Raw genomic sequence first — 17,241 nt, forward strand, 5'->3', positions numbered from 1 at the left:
TGGCTGCCAGGTTAACTGAGGGGGCTGAGAATTGACACACACATGGAAATTTTCCAAGATTTATCTCAGTTTTCTGTTGAGACTGATCTCACCCTCCTCCCAATTTCAGGGCTGATTATTTAGCCCCAAGTGGAGACAGAAGCTCATGCCAGACATGACCAAAAAGACACAGAACCTTTTGCCACCCTCTTCATTCTAATTGAGGTCAGAATTTTTTAAAAAAATATTCAGGAAATAGGACAGGAACTCAAAAAACATTGTCTCATTTTTCTTGCTTGTTTATGAATGCAAAAATTGTCAGCAGGTGCAGTTGGTGCTACTGATAACATTGAAATTCTGACAGAAATTGTGTTTTGGTGAAGACAGTGCCTTCTGGATACAGGGATTAAATTTTATTTTTTATTATGTAGTATGTTTGACTTGAACTTCACCTTCTGCTCCTCAGTGGCATGGTTCGCCTGAGGCTTTCCCTCTGTTCCTTCCTGTGCAAGGTACCTGATATTCCAGAGCAATTAAAACACCTCAGGCACTTGGAACTCTCCACTGAATTCCTTCTTAAAAATAATTTAATTTTTATTTTTTAAATCAAAAATCATAGTTCACACAGCTGCAGAGAAAAGAAAAAAAAAATCCGTCCTACAAGTGGTGAAGATTCAAATAAGGTTTTCTTCTCAAATGAAGCTGGAAGCGTTTGTGGAACATGCAGTTTGCAGGCAAAGGCACTGGGGATAAGAAGGGAAGAGCTGCTCTCTGCATGCCTGAGAAGGCTGGATGATTTGAATGCAAAGATAACAAACATTTATCTTGGTAAGTGGCATGGGACGGAATTAAGCGCTGTTGGATAACTACCTTTGAGAATAAGGAGCGTGTAGAGATGCTCCTTTATTTTTTTCCTTTTAATTATATGCTGTAGGTCATTAAATCTTCTTATCATACTCCTACACATTCAATTCTTAATGTAACTTGAATGTAATTGCCTGTTTTACCAAACCAGATTGGAAGTTAGTCTTTCTTTAGCAAATTTTTATTGCAGGAGCAGAAGAACCAGACAATATGGTTTGAGGGTATAATTTGCATGCATTATATCAGATGCCACATTCCATTTCCTGGGGGGAAAGGAAAAAAAATAAAAATTTAAAAAAAGACAGAAATTGGCCCCAGACACTGCTGCTGCTCTGTGTCACTGTCATATTTCTTCACTGTATTCTGCCACAAGCATACACAAGGCAAAACTCATCATAGGCTGCACACTTAAACTTAAAATGCTGTTCTTGTAAAGCACTTCAACTATTGACATATTTCTGCATCCTAGGGCCAGAATGGATTTAATTTTCTGCATTAGATTAATGCTGGCATCAGTTTTTGACTAAAATATAGCTCTGGATTTTCACCTTTGAGGGCAGTGATCATTAAGTGATAAGGCATGTGGCATCCTAGCCTGGAAAAATTGAAAATTTCAGTCCACATAGCTCAGAATCTTCTAAATATCTCCTATTTTAAGTTATCCTAAAATTGTAAAAGGGCACTAACTCCAGAATTTACTCTGCTTTTTGAGATTCCCCTTCCTACCCCTAGCCTGGCTAATGTGCAGTTAAATTAAAATGAAGGGAAAAAGGCATCTCTCAGCTGCTATCTCATTAAAAAGAAAATTGCAACAAAGACGCTTCAGATAAAATAAGAAGAGTAAAAAATAGGTGTACCAGATTGTTCTGTGTGTTTGTATATTATATGTACGTATATATAAAAATAATCAGGCAGTCTACAAGGTTCACAGTCATTGGTCCACAAATGATACCACCTTAGGATGTAAATAGAAATCAATCTTATAAGAATTTTGAAAATTGTTCATTTTTGTCCCTCCAAAAATCTAAAATGGATCTCAAAAAGGCAATGAATGAAAATTGAGATTACAGCACAGTCACACTGGGTTTAATCTGAAAGACTATGATGGAATGGAGAGAAGGCTCAGAAAATCAAGGACAAATACCAAGAAATAGCAGAGGCAAGAAAGAAAGAGAAAGGAAAACAATGGTGAACTGCTTGGGAAAATGAGAAAAAAAAAGGACACTGAAAAAAGTCAAGTGTATTCAGGACCCTCTTAGCAGCTTAGGGTTGTTTTTTTTTAAATCAGAAAAAGGAAAACACAGATCAAAGGATATGTGGTTAGATTGAACTCACTCAGGTCAGAGGATCTGGTGATATTTATTTTGACACAATTTCTGAATTATTGATGATCATATGTGAGAAGTAATGGGAAACGAATGAGCCTGGAAAATTGAAAAAGGGCATAGATACTCTTTGTCTTTAAAAAAATGGTTTAAAAGAGGACAAACTGTCCTAAGTTTAATACCCAGGGAGATATCTCAGCAAATGACTAAAAATTGATGTGTAAATACTTTGGGGATTAGAGCATGGATCTATCCATACCACATGATATCAAACCACTTTCATGTATCTCTTTGAAAAGGTCATTTAATCTACCATAAAAGTAACACAACAACTGTAATGCAATTTAAATTTTGTTGGACTCCCATATGATATTTAAATAAAGTGGTTGTAAATAAACCCACTCTGAATGCATAGGTAATGTACTTGAAAAATCTTCAGGGGAAAGGAAAAAACAGAACAAAACAAAACAAAAAAAAAATGAAAGTGTCCTGTTTTAAATTTTAGTGTTTAAACTATGAGGAATTCTTGACTTCTTCACAATTTAGGCAAATCCAAAGTGCTGGGAGATAAAAATAATGTCAATATATTTCTTCTCTTAATATATTTATAAACATATTTATGTCTCTCTCTGGCCTTCACTAAAGCAATCTCGATGCAGCCAGGATGATTATGCAACTTAATTTTCAATTGTACAGGGAACTTTTGGAATTGTGCATATTTCAAACATCTTCCATCTCATCTGAAATGCCACATTTTCACTATTTTTTTGTGAGATTCCTCCTACTAATTTAGCTGCACTGAATGCCATTTTTCCTGTATCCCACTGTAACCACAAAGTACCTTTCCTGAAAATAAACAAGTGCTTGTGTTTCATCCTCACTCCCACACAAATTCCTCTCCCTCTTTCCCATTTTCCATCAGCTCTGACCTGACAGGGAGATGCCACAGTCCTCCACCATCTGAAACACAGAGTTGTCTCCATCCAGACATATTGCCTGAGATTTTTGGGGATTGTTTTGTTTTCCAGTGGGGAGTTGGTAATCTGATAACTCCCAAGACACATTAATTCCTACTAATCTCATTCTTGGGCATTTCCACTCCTTGCTGAGGTAGTTCAGTTATCTTTTGCTTCCTTAGACAGCAAACCTAGGAATGAAACATCACCTTCCCTCTCTTCTGCTCTGTAATCTTCTTCTTCTCACATCTTTCAGGCTAAATACAGTTTGTGTCTAAACTAATTCATACAACAGGACCAGATATAAAGAGAAAATCAGCTCATTTCAGGATTTAGAGGGGTGGCACTAGATGGTCTTTAATGTTCCTTCCAACCCAAAACATTCTGTGGGTCTGTGTTTCTTGCTATTTGTTCTGTTTCATCATTTCTGTATTAACAAAGTTAGTTCTTCCCAAAAAATGCACTTCCTTTTTGATCAGTATACACTTAGCTTTGAGGTTAAATCCTCAAAAAATTAAACTTTCAGTGTCTAAGGAAAACTTTAAAAAAATAAAGTATATGAAGCAACAATACAATTGTCTTTTGAAAATTTCTACTTAGAATTTACTTTATTTTATATACTGAAATAACACTCTGCACCAAATTTCTTTTCTTTTAATTTTCTTTCTTTTTTAGCCCTACATTGAAACTATGAGCTGACAGATGGGGATTAAAAACCTGGGTCATTTAGACCATCATTAATGTTCATGTGAGATGATGAGAACCTCAGATCCTTTCCTCAGAAAGGTAAACATTTATGAACATAAATTTTAACACTTCCACTCAATATTTACTTTGAATGTTAACATCAGTAAGATCCCAGAGATGTCATGAATAAAGAACTGTTCATGAATATTTTTTCCCCAATTATTCCACTCTGCTTGAGAAACATCAAAGTAGATTTGAGCTGGAATTTTCATTTATAGGGTCTCAAAACATGTAAAAATATTCATGCATTGTGGTAAGTGGTCCTTCCTCTGACAAGTGGACTATTTCCAATAGCAAGAAGTCAGATTTTGTCACATATATAGTAAGGCAAGGATGGTGTTGGCAATAACAGTATTTAATCAGCAACTAGTTCAACTCCAGCTGAAGATGTAAAATGCATAGCAGCCTCTCTAATATAAATTTCCTGCTTCTCCTATAAGACTATCTTTGAGGCCACCAGCTCCACAATGGTTTTGCTACTAGTTTTGCCAAAATTTTATTTTCAACACCATCTTTCTCCTCCATTCTCCTGCTGCAGAAGGGATTCTCCACCGAAAAGAACAAAAAAACAAACTGTATGTTGAAATTTTCTCCTGATTTTCTTTGCAGACCCAAAGAAAAAAGTGAATTGTCCTGACTCCTGCCCACATTGTACATTAAATTGTAAAATGCTTTTGTTTTCACAGTGAATGTTGGATTTCACCCTAGAGATCCCAACTATTCATGTTCCAATTTCTACTGACAAGGGAATAAAGCCATTAATTTCATTTATGACAATTTTTGAGGTTTTCTTTCCCTGGCTTCTAAGACAGTTTGAAAGGACAATTGAAAAAAAATCATCCAGGGAAAGAGCAGCTGGCAAATCGCCCTGGCTGAAGATAATCAAATGCCTGTTACTCTGACAGAAGAATTTTAGTTTATCAGAAGAATTTTATTTTATCCTGGAAAAGTTAAAAACAGCACAACAAGTTAGAAGGGAAGACCTGTCTATGTCATAGTAGTCCCTGGAGTTGTTAAAAATGTGTTGTTTGATAAGAATTGTCTGTAAATTAATTAATTGTAATTTCACTGAATATTCTGTGCACTGATTGAAGAAAATGGCTAGAAGAGAGGCAAACTTTCCTCTTCTTTCACTTATAGAAAAAAATATTCTTTTTGTAGTGGTATTTATTATAGACATCACAGAAATAAATAATTCTGAATTCCACTTTGAAGTCATAATCACTTATACCTGCTCTGTACATTCACAGATTGAAAAGAAATTTTATCCCTTTTGAGATCAATGCATATTTCAGCCTAAAATTAATGATGTGGTGAGAAATATTGTTACTAGACAATATTTTCATTATGAAACTTTCTATAGCCAACAAATATCATGCAGCAAATATTTCTAACACTTGCACTATTCCTATGAGTAAGGATTAGAAGAGTCTTAAACAGCAGCAAAACAAATGTAAATACAGATCACCTTTCTTTTCACTCCCATCCTGTTATCACACCTGAGCAGCTCACAAACTTCTCCCACCTTTGTTTTAGCAGCAGCCACAAACTGCCCAGGGACTGCAGGGCACTGCAGGGTAAACAACCATATCACCAGAAAAACAGAAACACTCCCAGAGCATTCCATAGGCAGGATAACAGGGATCTGAAAGCTCTCTGCACTCACCTCCTGCATCTTCTCCCTAAAAAGCTCCTCTGCGTGGAGCCTCTCTGCAAAACCCCACCAAAGCCTGATCTCACAGGGTTTAATTAACTCTTAAAAATAACCATGGTGGGGAATATGGGAGGAAAATGGGTTTGTAGGTGCACAGAAGCCTGTGAGCAAGCTGGAGGACAATGCTGGAGGGAGTACTCTAAGAAATAAAAATTGAGAAAGTAAACAGGTGCGAAGCTCTGCTCTCTGAAAGAAATACATTTCTTAGCTATGGGAACAGATAACTACAAAACTTCCTCCAGATTGTTTTTTAGGTGATTATGTCACGTCATCAAGGGAACCAATTTTCCTGGGCTTGATGAGTGATATAATAAAAGATTGCTGGTGGCCACTTGATTAGCAATTTGTTTATATTAATGAGGGGAAAAATACCCAAAATAAGAGTGGTGGAAGAGGAGACAATTAAAACAAAGGCAATAAGCCTCCCTACATAAGCTGCATTTAGATGTTTTGAGGCATGCACGGAGATGAAAACTGGCATTTAATTTCTCCCATTCATATTGCCTTTATTTCAGTCCTACCAAGTTTGTAGCATTTAAATTTAAATTCATCTCCCTCATGTCAGAATAGGGCTCTTCTTTCCAAGGAATACATTCTTCTGGACAATTCATGGCATCAGAATCATAAACCACAGAGAGAAGGTGAAAAAATAACCCAGTTTGGGTGCAGAGCAAGGAGAGAGAAAGGGAGAAGGGGGCTCACAAAAATGAATTTTCTTCCCAGGAAAGACCATAATTCCATAGACATTGTTTTGATTTTGTAATGTCAACAGAAGGAGTTCATAAATTCTTCAAAATTTGCATGAAGTTCCAGAAATGTGACTTGCTTAACTAAGTCTGGTTTGCTGCTGCTTTGCTGAGAACCAGTTTTCCTTTTCTGTGCGGAAGTTGAGCCTTATGGAAGTTGTAATTTGCAAATCTCACCCCTACTTCTTTTAATATGTCTCAACTTTGCACAGAAAGCCCACTCCATTTTCTCTTTTTGCTAGTTAATTGAAGAGTTAAAAGTATGCTTTGTAAGTCCAACAAAACTTAGATATAAATCAGCAGACTGTAAATATATCCTTAAACTGCATCCTTACTAAATACCATCAGGTCTTGAAAGAATAATAAACACTGATGAAAATATGTTCAATTCTCCTTAAGCAAATTATTTAAGCTTTTCTAATGGAAAATTTGAACCCTAGAGCAAAACTGAAATTTTATTTCAGCAAGTTTCAAACATTGGATATTTCCAGTTACCTCTAGGAGATACTACTTCACAGGTTATTTTACTAAGGAAAGGGTGGCAGTAATGTCATTCCTCTGTTAAGAGTTCTATTAGCCCGTGTTATTTACTCTTAATTTATTTCTTTCTGCAGCCTAACTTAAGGATTTGAGTAAATTTCATTCTATTTACCACCAATGTTGGTTCAGAGGAGGTTAATTTTGGAGAATAGGAATTTTTAAAAGTCAATACAGCAAGTGACATTATTTTTGGAGGTTGTGAAGAGTTCTGTGTAAATTAGAAAGCAGTTCCACATTTCTGGAAGTTTCTTATGATGCTCTTTGTAAGTAACAATTCAGATTGGGCAATCTGTTCAGCGGAAATAAACAGTTTTGTTCTGATTTTGAGTGCCAGATAATGTTAGCCACAGATTAAGTTTGCAAAGATTTGTACATCACATTTCCAAATAAATTTTTAGTACTTGAGAGATAAAAGGAAAATAGATTATTTACTGCAACTACTTCAGAGCTTTAGGTTAGATCCAACACAATGGAAATGAAATATAATGTTCTGTGTTTGGATATTAGCACAGTGAACACCTGAACATAATTCACTGCATCTTCTCCCTGTACTCTCACATCATTTTGGAGAAACAACAGTCAGTTATTTGAAGGAATGTGGATGACAAATATGGAATAAGTTTCTTATTTCCATGTGCCCCGGGAATCCTTGACACGACCATTTTTTTCCAGGAATGGGCTGTTAAACTCCTTTCAGGTTGACAAAATGCAACCAACAAATCTTAAAGTTTATAAGGATCTTTATTTTTTGAACCGCACTGGGGAGCCAAAAAATAAAAATACCATTCTGAGAGTAAAGGTTTGCTGTTATTGTTAGAATACATGTATCAGCACCGAGTTGAAGGTGGAATATCTAAAAGGAGACTTAGAAAAGTATTGTCAGGGGCAATTTTTTATGCTCTTTCTCCTCCTTTTTTAAAGCTCCATCTTTGGAGTACTGCTGTTAGGAATAAGCTTTGCCTGCCAAGGCTTATTTTATTAAATTATTTGCTTTTAAGTATAAATATCCAAAAAAATATTCAAAGATCAGAAGTTCTAAATTACAGCTTTTTTTAAAATCTCATTTTCTTGAAACATGTTCATATATCAGTAGTGTTTTCCTTATTTTACATAAAGGGTGGCTAGTAATGGTATAAAGATGAAATATAATCTCTATGTCCAAGCTGAAAATCAAATAGGATTCCTTTGAAGAATCTGATGCAAGACTAAATCACCTAGAAATGGAAATTAAGCATGCTTGAAGCATTAGAGGTCTAACCAGGACAGTTTTGTAATCCCATATTTGTCTCTCAGGGCATCTGAATTTGTTCTTCAAAAAAACTCAACAAGCTTTCAATATGAAAAGCCAGAAGTAGAGAGCTCTTCCACTTAAAAAACTGAAAAGCTCAGTGGAAACAGACCTGAAGGACTTGACCTAATTAGTCTGAATTCCTTCTTTAAAAAAAAAAGAAAAAAAGGAAAAAACAATAGGTGATAAGAGGTCTGGAACACGGTTCAGCTAAAAACGTAAACCAATAACTATTTCAAACCAAGCTTAACTAAATCAATACATGTTTGCCCTGTGGAGGAAGAGGCAATTTGACTTTAGATTTTAGACTGTCACGAAAGGTGAAAAACCAGAAGAGAATAATGCAGCATAACCCAAAAATAACACAGAGGAAAAGGTAGAGCACACCTTGCTGAGGTTGTGAAGATCATCCACTTCCCCTCAGTTATTGCTCAATTTAATGTGTAAATAAAGACTTCTGAAACTGAAACATAAACAACATTTCTTAATCAGTCTGCTGCAGTTTTTCATTAATTTTTGAGTGTCTGTATTAAACTCTCCTTCTCCAAGTCACAGTTCCTTGCTTCCTATGTTAGCAGGGACAGGAAAAACAACACATTCCTTTCTCTTCCTTCTGACAGATGTGAAAATTTTTCTGTCTAACCTCAACCTTACATCAAAATTCGGATTTTTTGATCCTTTCATTTGCTCCTTCTAAAATTTCACTATTTGGTTTCATCTCATTCCTGAGGGCAGCACCCAAAACTGGAAATATATTCCATGTTAAGGTCTTCACAGTTACTGGTCCAATAGGAAAATATATTTGAGTGATCTATACACGAAAGTCAGAAAAAATTATGGTTTTACCTCTTTTCCTTAATGACATCAGTAGGAATAAAGGAAATCAGTGCAGCTATCAAATCATTTTAGGAAACAGCACTGCTGAACTGTATCTCAAGATAACTGAATATATAGATACGGTTTTTCCAAATAGTATATTTTCTTTACAATGTTCCTTGGATATTATAGGAGCCTATCCTAAGATTAGCTGCACAATCGAATTTCTTGGCTTTCACTTCCAGTCAGGATTAATCTGCCCAGAGTCAGCAGTGACTAGACATCCTCATCTTTCTTTCTGTCTTTTCTTTGTCTCTCTCTCTCCCCCCTTGTCTTTGACATGAACAGTTCAATAAACCCCACACGACTGACACATGGTGTCCTTTGTCCCTTCCCTGGAACAGCCATTCCTGATCATTTCACAACAAGGAGCTGCAGCCCCCAGGGCCCTCAGGAGCTGCTCCAGGCCGCTCCCAGTGGCTTTGGCTGCTAAAGGGCTGCTGGGGTGGCCCTTGGTGACACAGGCCCGTTGTGTCAGGGCCCTTGGTGACACAGGCCCGTTGTGTCAAGGTCCTTGGTGACACAGGCCCGTCATGTCAGGGCCCTTGGTGACACAGGACATTTTGTCAGGGCCCTTGGTGACACAGGCCCGTTGTTTGTCAGGGCCCTTGGTGACACAGGCCCGTCATGTCAGGGCCCTTGGTGACACAGGACATTGTGTCAGGGCCCTTGGTGACACAGGCCCGTCATGTCAGGGCCCTTGGTGACACAGGACATTGTGTCAGGGCCCTTGGTGACACAGGCCCGTTGTGCCAAGGCCCTTGGTGACACAAGTCCATCATGTCAGGGCCCTTGGTAATACACACCCATTGTGTCAGGGCCCTTGGTGACACAGGCCCGTCATGTCAGGGTCCTTGGTGACAAAGGCCCGTTGTGTCAAGGCCCTTGGTGACACAGGACACCCAAAGTCCCTTGTCCCTGGCCCAGCTCAGGGGATTTCAGGGCCACTGCAGAGCCCTGAGCTGCCCAGTGCCAGGACAGTGGCTGTGTCCCAAGACCTGTGTGTGCCACAGAACATCAGACATGGAGCAGAACCAGGCAAACCCCAACTCCCAGGGCCCCAGGCCCTCGCCCAGCCCACTGAGAGCCCATGGCTGTTGTGAGCAGCAGGAGGAGGCCGAGAGGGACTCGGTTGAGGCAAGGAGAGGGAGGAGGGGGGCCTTGCATGGCGACATTTTGTTTGTCAGCTTTGACATTGAGGAAGAGCTGGAGTTCTCCCAAAGAGAAATGTATCAAGACCTGCAGGGGACTCCAGGGGAAGCCTGTGCTGACCCACAGCTGTCCCCGGGAGATTCTGGCAGCTCCCAGGAATTGTCCCCAGGGGAAGGCTGCAGTTACCAAGTGCTGTCCCCAGGACACGTGGGTGGCCACCAGGAAATGTCCCAAGGGGAAGCCTGTGCTGAGCCACAGCTGTCCCCAGGAGATGCCAGGAGCTCCCAGGAGCTCTGTGATTGGGATTAAAGTCTTGAGAAAGAGCTGTCCCAAGAAGATTCTGGGAGCTACCGGGATTTCTCCAACTTAGAAGAACTCACAGAGCCAGAGCCCTCCCAAAAAAAGGTTAAGCATTCCCCAGCAGTCCCTGACTGGGACGAGTGCAGGGAACAAGAGCTGTCCCAAGGCGACTTATGATCACCAATTATCTCCCAAATCAGAAAAAAAGAAAGGGTGAAGACACATAAAGACAACAACACGGGACTCAAGTCAGTGCAGAAGGCATCAGATTCTAGATGGGAGGGGATTTAGGAGATGCCTTAGATACCTCAAATTCTTTTTTGTGAGGCTATGGTGAAGATATATTTGATATATCAGACCTTCTTTTTCCTCTGGAACTCATAAAAATGCATTGGGGGGATGTAGCATTCTAACACAAGACACCAGTGTTGAGGCAAGTAGATGTTGCTATGAACCAATGAGAAATTTAAACAGAGATAGATGAGAAACTTCACACCAGGAATAAATGAAGAAAACCTCTGTTCCCAGAGATGGATAAAAAGATTTTTTTGTTTTTATGCTAGAACAGCTTAAAGTAGTACCCCATAAGTTTGACATGGTCCATGAATGCAGCTGTGGGAAGGCTGCAAAAGATGGGAGTGCTGGTCATGGAAATTAAAAGCCATGAGAGAAGTGATTCTTGTGAAGAAGTCTCCATGGCATGGCAAGACAGACTCTTCTCTCTAAGTAGACTGAAGAGAGATTATTTTACAGGTAGTAAACTGACTAAAAGTTCCAGGTTTTGTCTCATTATGTTGTCACTGGGAAGGAAAAGGGGGTGTGGGGGGAAGAGGAGTGTTCTGAAGGTTTATTCTGATTTTCTTATCATTTATCTTTTAATTTTGTTAATGAAATTTTTCTTTATACCCTTTAAAATTTTGAGCCTGTTTTCCCCTCTTTCTCCCAATCCATATCTTACAGCAGGAAATGAGTAAATAATTTCTGGTGGGTGCAGTGGCATTCGGCCAGCACTAAACCCACTACACACTTGGCGTGTTGGCCAGGAAACTCAAATTAGCAAACCAAAACTGCTACAATTACAAATATATAAGATCTCACCTCATATGTTTACAGCACATGCAGGTTCAACAGTTTGAAATTAAGTTTTATTTGCTCAAAACAATATTTAAAGGATGCTTTTCTAAAAGCATTTGAGACTGTAAGATTTGTGCTTCTGTGTAGAATGGAGATATATGGTAACTTACATGAATTGTGGATGTCTGAGTGGAACCATTCAGCTTGCAGACACATTTTAGGTTCATAATGAAATGATAATAAATTATATATACATATTTTCCTTGTGAAAAGAAACACAGGTAAGGTCTCTGTGGAAAAGTTGTGGTGGATTTTCTGAAGATAAATTTAGCAGTGCCCACTCAGGTTTTGGCATTTTACTAACAATTCAGAACACTGATTTCCTTGGAGCATCATTCATAAAGCCATTAAAATATAAATTTTAGGGGTCACTCGATATATTCAGGATTTTTGCATTTATGTAGTAAACCAGTATCCACTGAAATGCATCTTAATTAAGTCTGGGCCAAAGTGAGGGCCAGAAAGAAGGAATAATCCTAGTATTGGCTGCAGAAATTTATCCCATGAAAAAAAAAGGCTGTCATCCCGTGGAAAAGCTGATTTTGCTGAAAGCAGCCTTCACATGTGCCCCAAAAGAAACAAACAATTTGAAGGCTCTGAAGGGTATCCCCAAACTCAGCCAAAGTTTTGCAAAGGTTTTTCCTCCTTCACATTCCTGCCATAGAGTGAATTCTCCTCTGGTCTATGTAGGAAAAAGTTGTCATTACTCTGAACCAAATTATGCATGCTTCAGTATTTGAATTTTACTAAATTATGCACATTTCCAAAAATTAAAAAAAAAATGTAGAATCTGTGGGTACAAAGGGATTTGTTCATCTGATTCTTTAGAATTATTCAAGTGAGAATTTTTTTTTTCCCTCACTCCCTTCTACTTTTTCTTCTCTCCCACAGTGCTTTGAACTGCACAGATGTCATCTCTGGCTCCAGATTTGCAGCCACAGGTCTGGAGACTGCAAAATTAACATCATTACATTTGGTTTATTTTTATGGCCTTCCCTAATTTTCTCCTACTGGCTCCTGTTGGAAGCACACTGGGTCAGATGGCACTTGGAGTGGACAAAATGGTCAAATCACACACAGCTTTCTCAGTGCCACACAAACTTTTATGGGCCGGGTAAATCTCTCTGCATTTGTTAATTTTTCAGATTGGAGAACCCTAGGCTACTCAGCCATTACCTGAAAATGAACATTTAATCGTTCTGGTCACCAGCAATAAAAACTTTCCAAGTTCTTCTATGTGCTCCAGGTCAACGTGTATTGGATTTGTAAGCCCATCCCATTCCTGTAATGCCAAGTGATGCTGGTGTGCTCTCTATTCCTCTCCTAATGTCTCTTAGCACTAGATTTGTTTTTCCCCTCATCACTGCTTTAGCATTCATGGAGCTGTCTATCATAATCCCAAAATATTGCTACCAAGCAGTAACAACTCTCTTTCTGCATGTGAAATTAGGTGTCTTTGTCACCATTCACAGTGTTTTATATTTATGTGCATGGAATTACCAGACACTTTATTACCAGTCACACTGTTTTATAAGGTTTTCCTGTAATGTTTCGTGCTCTGCCCTGTCTTCACATTTCCAGCTAACAATACCATCACAAAATTTGGTTCCTTCACTGCTCTTCTCCTTTTGCAGGTAATTTCTTATAAATAAAAAAATCTTCCAGTGCAGAGCTCTGGAGAGCTCAGATGACCTCTCTCTGCTGAAAGAACTGGTTATTTCTCCCTGCACTTTGTTTCTTACCTTTTTAGCATTTACCCATCTATTCATGGACCTTCTTTCTTACACCGAGGCTTCTTAGTTTTCCTAAAGTCTTTGATCAAGGGCTCTGTGTAAAGTCTTTTTGGAAATCCAAATAGACTCTATCAAGCAGATAATTCCTGTGCCATTTCAATTACCATCTCATTTCCTTTTGCTTTTAAGTTGATTGAATATCCTCTGCTGCCGTTTGGAATTTCAGCTTTATTTCTCATCTCAGTTTCTACCGGTGAACCTGCTCTCCATGTCTAAGCTAATATATTTTTACCTGCTCTGATATTCAAGGCTCTTTACCTCTTATTTTCTCCTGCTATTGATTATGGCCTGCAAGCTACTCTTGATAACAGATTTCAATGCCCAAGTGAGACAGATTGTTCTAAAAGATCTTCTCTTCTTCCTCTCAAGTCTTTTATCTTGTACTCCAGAAACATCAAGCTCCTTTAGATTAAAACTTTCCTTTTTTGTTTAAATAGAGAGGCATGAAGCTTTTAAGACCATCATCTCTAATTCTCACAAATGCTGTCTCATTGATTTTGTGGGTCTCCACCTGTCTCTTTGCAGATATTTACCACTTCTTGTCCTTGAATGGAACAAAAATTGGTGGAGACAGCTCTCTCAAGAACTTCCTAATAGCATGTTTTACAGACCCCTCACACACTGTCAGTTTTCAGTCCATAACTAAGTCTACAAAAATAAGAAAATAAGACTTATTAACAGTGATATAAATTATTAATACCAACATTTCTGATTAGTGAGGCTTGTACTCAAGCCCTCCTGCATCCAGGTCATACCTCCCTCACACCTCACACTGTGTCAGCAATCTGCTGAGTAACCAGAAACATTTTGTTTTTAACATTTTGGTTAATAAAATATTTTTAACTTACTTATCATTGCTTTTTTCACCTCAGAACTGACACATAACAAATGAAACTTCTTGTGAGAAAACTCAGGAATGTAGTTTGGAAAATCACCTACTGGTGGAGAAAATCTGCTCCTTTTTACACCAAGCAATTGAATAAGATTTCCCAAATACAGTGGGTAAAGGGGGAAAGGAAATATTCAAAATTCTCATAGAATCCATAAAGCCAGGAATATGCTAACACCTCACAGCAGAGCTCTCAGGACTTAAAGAAAGGACAAAGCAAGGCAGCTACTAGGGACACAAAAGCAGCAATAAGATTTTTTTTTTTCCTTTCCCTTTGCATATCCATATTGATTCTTAGCTAAAACTTCCTCCTCTCTACCCTTTTTATCTGTCTGAGTGCAGCTGCTGGGTTTTCAATACAAACATACATCATGCCCTATCAGACAGCACCGCCTTCAACAGGTGATGGAGCGTGGTGGACCCAGGCAGACACCAAAGCCCCTCATAAATCTTCACATGTGAGAGTAAGAATAGAGCATGAGGAGGATCATAAGAGGGGATAAAAAAACCAAACTTTGCCACAAGTCAGCCATTCTCAATTAAAACTGGATTGCTGCTGGAATTAAAGTGCTCTCCTCGCTCACTTGAGCTGAAATTAGGAGAAAGGGATTGAACAGATGTGCTGCTGTGTTGTGGAGATAATCAATCTACCAGAATGTGCAGCCCTGGCACAGGTAAAGCTGCTAAAGTGGGGACAAAAGGAAAGATAAACCAGGATAAACAAAAAATCCAACCACTTCTTGCAGTAGTTTATCAAACGCATATCCTCTTCTGAAGAAACGTGGGGTGAATTTTGAACCTGGATTTTAGGTTTTTCATATTCACATGCATTGTCATCTGCAGGAGCTGGGGCCAGAGGGTTCAGGGAGATGGAAAAGGGACATAATTCACTCCCCAGGATACTGAGGGGAGCTTGCCCTGCTTCCACACTGGTAAGTAAGACCGTGACTGCTGCTGCAGTTTCATATTCTGACTAATATTGCACCCAGCCTGACAGCTATTTGCCTTTGAAGCATTTCCTCCACCCTCTAAATGGCTAAAGGGTTGCTCTTGATAATATTCACTTGACAGCACAACATTAGGTGTGTAAGCTATTGCACCTCTGTGCCTCCTACACATGTTTTTTGGGGTTTTTTTTTTGAGGCCTAGCCATCACAAGGCAATTTTTAAGATTCAGGGAGCTTTCTTCAGATATAAATAATCAAAGGGAGATTTTGCTGACTGAAAGCTTAAAGCTTTTTGGGGTTTTTTTTCTAAGTTTACCGAATTGTCAAAGAAAGTTACAAAATATTTGTAACAGATTAGACCTCGAAGTGATGAGTTTTGCTCAAATTTAACTGCAGGTTTTGTTGCAGCAGTGTTTCTGTACTTGTTCTTTACTTACTCTGAGGAAGATCAGACTATGGTGTTACCCAATTTTGAACATTTCTCTCTTGCAGTCTCTTCTCAGACACAACCAGGGTGACCATCAGTGTCTACCAGGACTTTTCCCTGGGGAGGAACAAATTTGGCCAAACACAGCCTCCTGTATATATTGTAAATCAGAATTTTTACTGAATAGTACAATTTTACTAAATAAAAATCAAACAGGTACATTTCTATCAGCAAGGATTAACAAAAATAGGCCAGGCAAAAATCATAAACAAAAAATCTTGGAGTCATTCTAAAGTTTCTTCTCTTTATTCAGGTACTGATGTTGTTTTGTTAAGCCAGCTAGCTAAAGTGTGAGGCCTGGTATTCAGAAACATAACGTGAGAGATCCTCCAGAACAAAAAAACTCTGCATTTTCTCTACTTTGACTATTTACTTGCTAAGTTGCTCGTTGCCACATTAATTAGCACATTAAAATTTAATTCTTATTAGCTGCTGAAATCAGTTGGCAAAACCTTTCTCAGCAAGCATTATCCCATTACCAAGTTTATATTCTTGAAACTTAACATTAAGTGGTATTTTTAACCAGGAGCACTGCAATATAACAAAATACTGTGTGTTTATTCTTCCTGCTAACAAACATCAAGGTCATTCAAACCTTTCTGAGATAATTATCAAAGTGTGTACAGTGTGAGCTGCCATGTTCTAAGTAACCCTTTCATGGAATCCCTTCTTTCTTTTACCCTTAATTTCTCATTAACACACATCTGGGGTCTACTAAATCGCTTTTCAAGATTCCTGAAAGAGCACCATTCCAATGGAGTGTCTTACCACAGCCTGTATTTAAATCAATTTAATTCAATTCTTCAAACCAAGCAGATTTATGCAGGTTTAAACAGCTCTCAGGAATACACCAAGGATAGACAATTAACAATGTGATCCTTTTTACCATAAATAAATTAGGGGAAAAAAAGGAGAAAGGAGAGAGAAACAACCCTTTGCAACAAAAGAAATGTGAATAGAAAACAAGTCCTATCCTGCTCAAAGTTGAATTATTGTAAATATTTCAGTAACATTTTGCCTAAGGTTTCAAGTATTACTCATAGAATGCAAATGTTTAAGAAAATCACTTTGGCAAGAAAGTGAGGAATTTCTCTGACTTCCAGGGACTTCTAAAACAGCTTTAATGAAAATTGGCATACATGGGAAACTACTTTGGACAATCTGGACAAAGAGAATCTTCTCCTGATCAATCCTGCACAGTTATGACGTCAGTTTTTCATTATTCAGAAAACAGTGTACAAAAAACAAGGAATAACAAAACAGAAATTATCTAATCGTTTCTGCTGCTCAGAGCAGGAGTCATGGATGAGATGATTAAACCCAATGATTGCTGTGAACTGTGTCTTCTGACAAGATCCTGGAAAATGAAATATTTGTTTAATTATAACTATGTGCACTTCTTGAAAAATCATTGTAGGTTAATAATTTTTCTGTGGTTATTAGAGCCATGGAGGAATAATTGAGGCAAGTGTTTAATGGCCAATTTTCTCACTTTATCAGACAC

The 17,241-nt window shown here is 38.3% G+C and overlaps 1 long non-coding RNA gene across 1 annotated transcript; it reads left to right on the forward strand.

Annotated features, from left to right (window-relative positions):
• Positions 1-246: 246 nt before the first annotated feature.
• LOC117011133 lies at positions 247-15,229 on the forward strand. The gene is made up of 3 exons (XR_004420870.1): positions 247-807; positions 3,800-3,910; positions 15,147-15,229. It is a non-coding gene; the product is annotated as an uncharacterized LOC117011133 (long non-coding RNA).
• The last annotated feature ends 2,012 nt before the right edge of the window (positions 15,230-17,241 follow it).

This window comes from Catharus ustulatus (assembly GCF_009819885.2).
Source record: "Catharus ustulatus isolate bCatUst1 chromosome Z unlocalized genomic scaffold, bCatUst1.pri.v2 scaffold_26_arrow_ctg1, whole genome shotgun sequence".
NCBI classification, from domain to species: domain Eukaryota; kingdom Metazoa; phylum Chordata; class Aves; order Passeriformes; family Turdidae; genus Catharus; species Catharus ustulatus.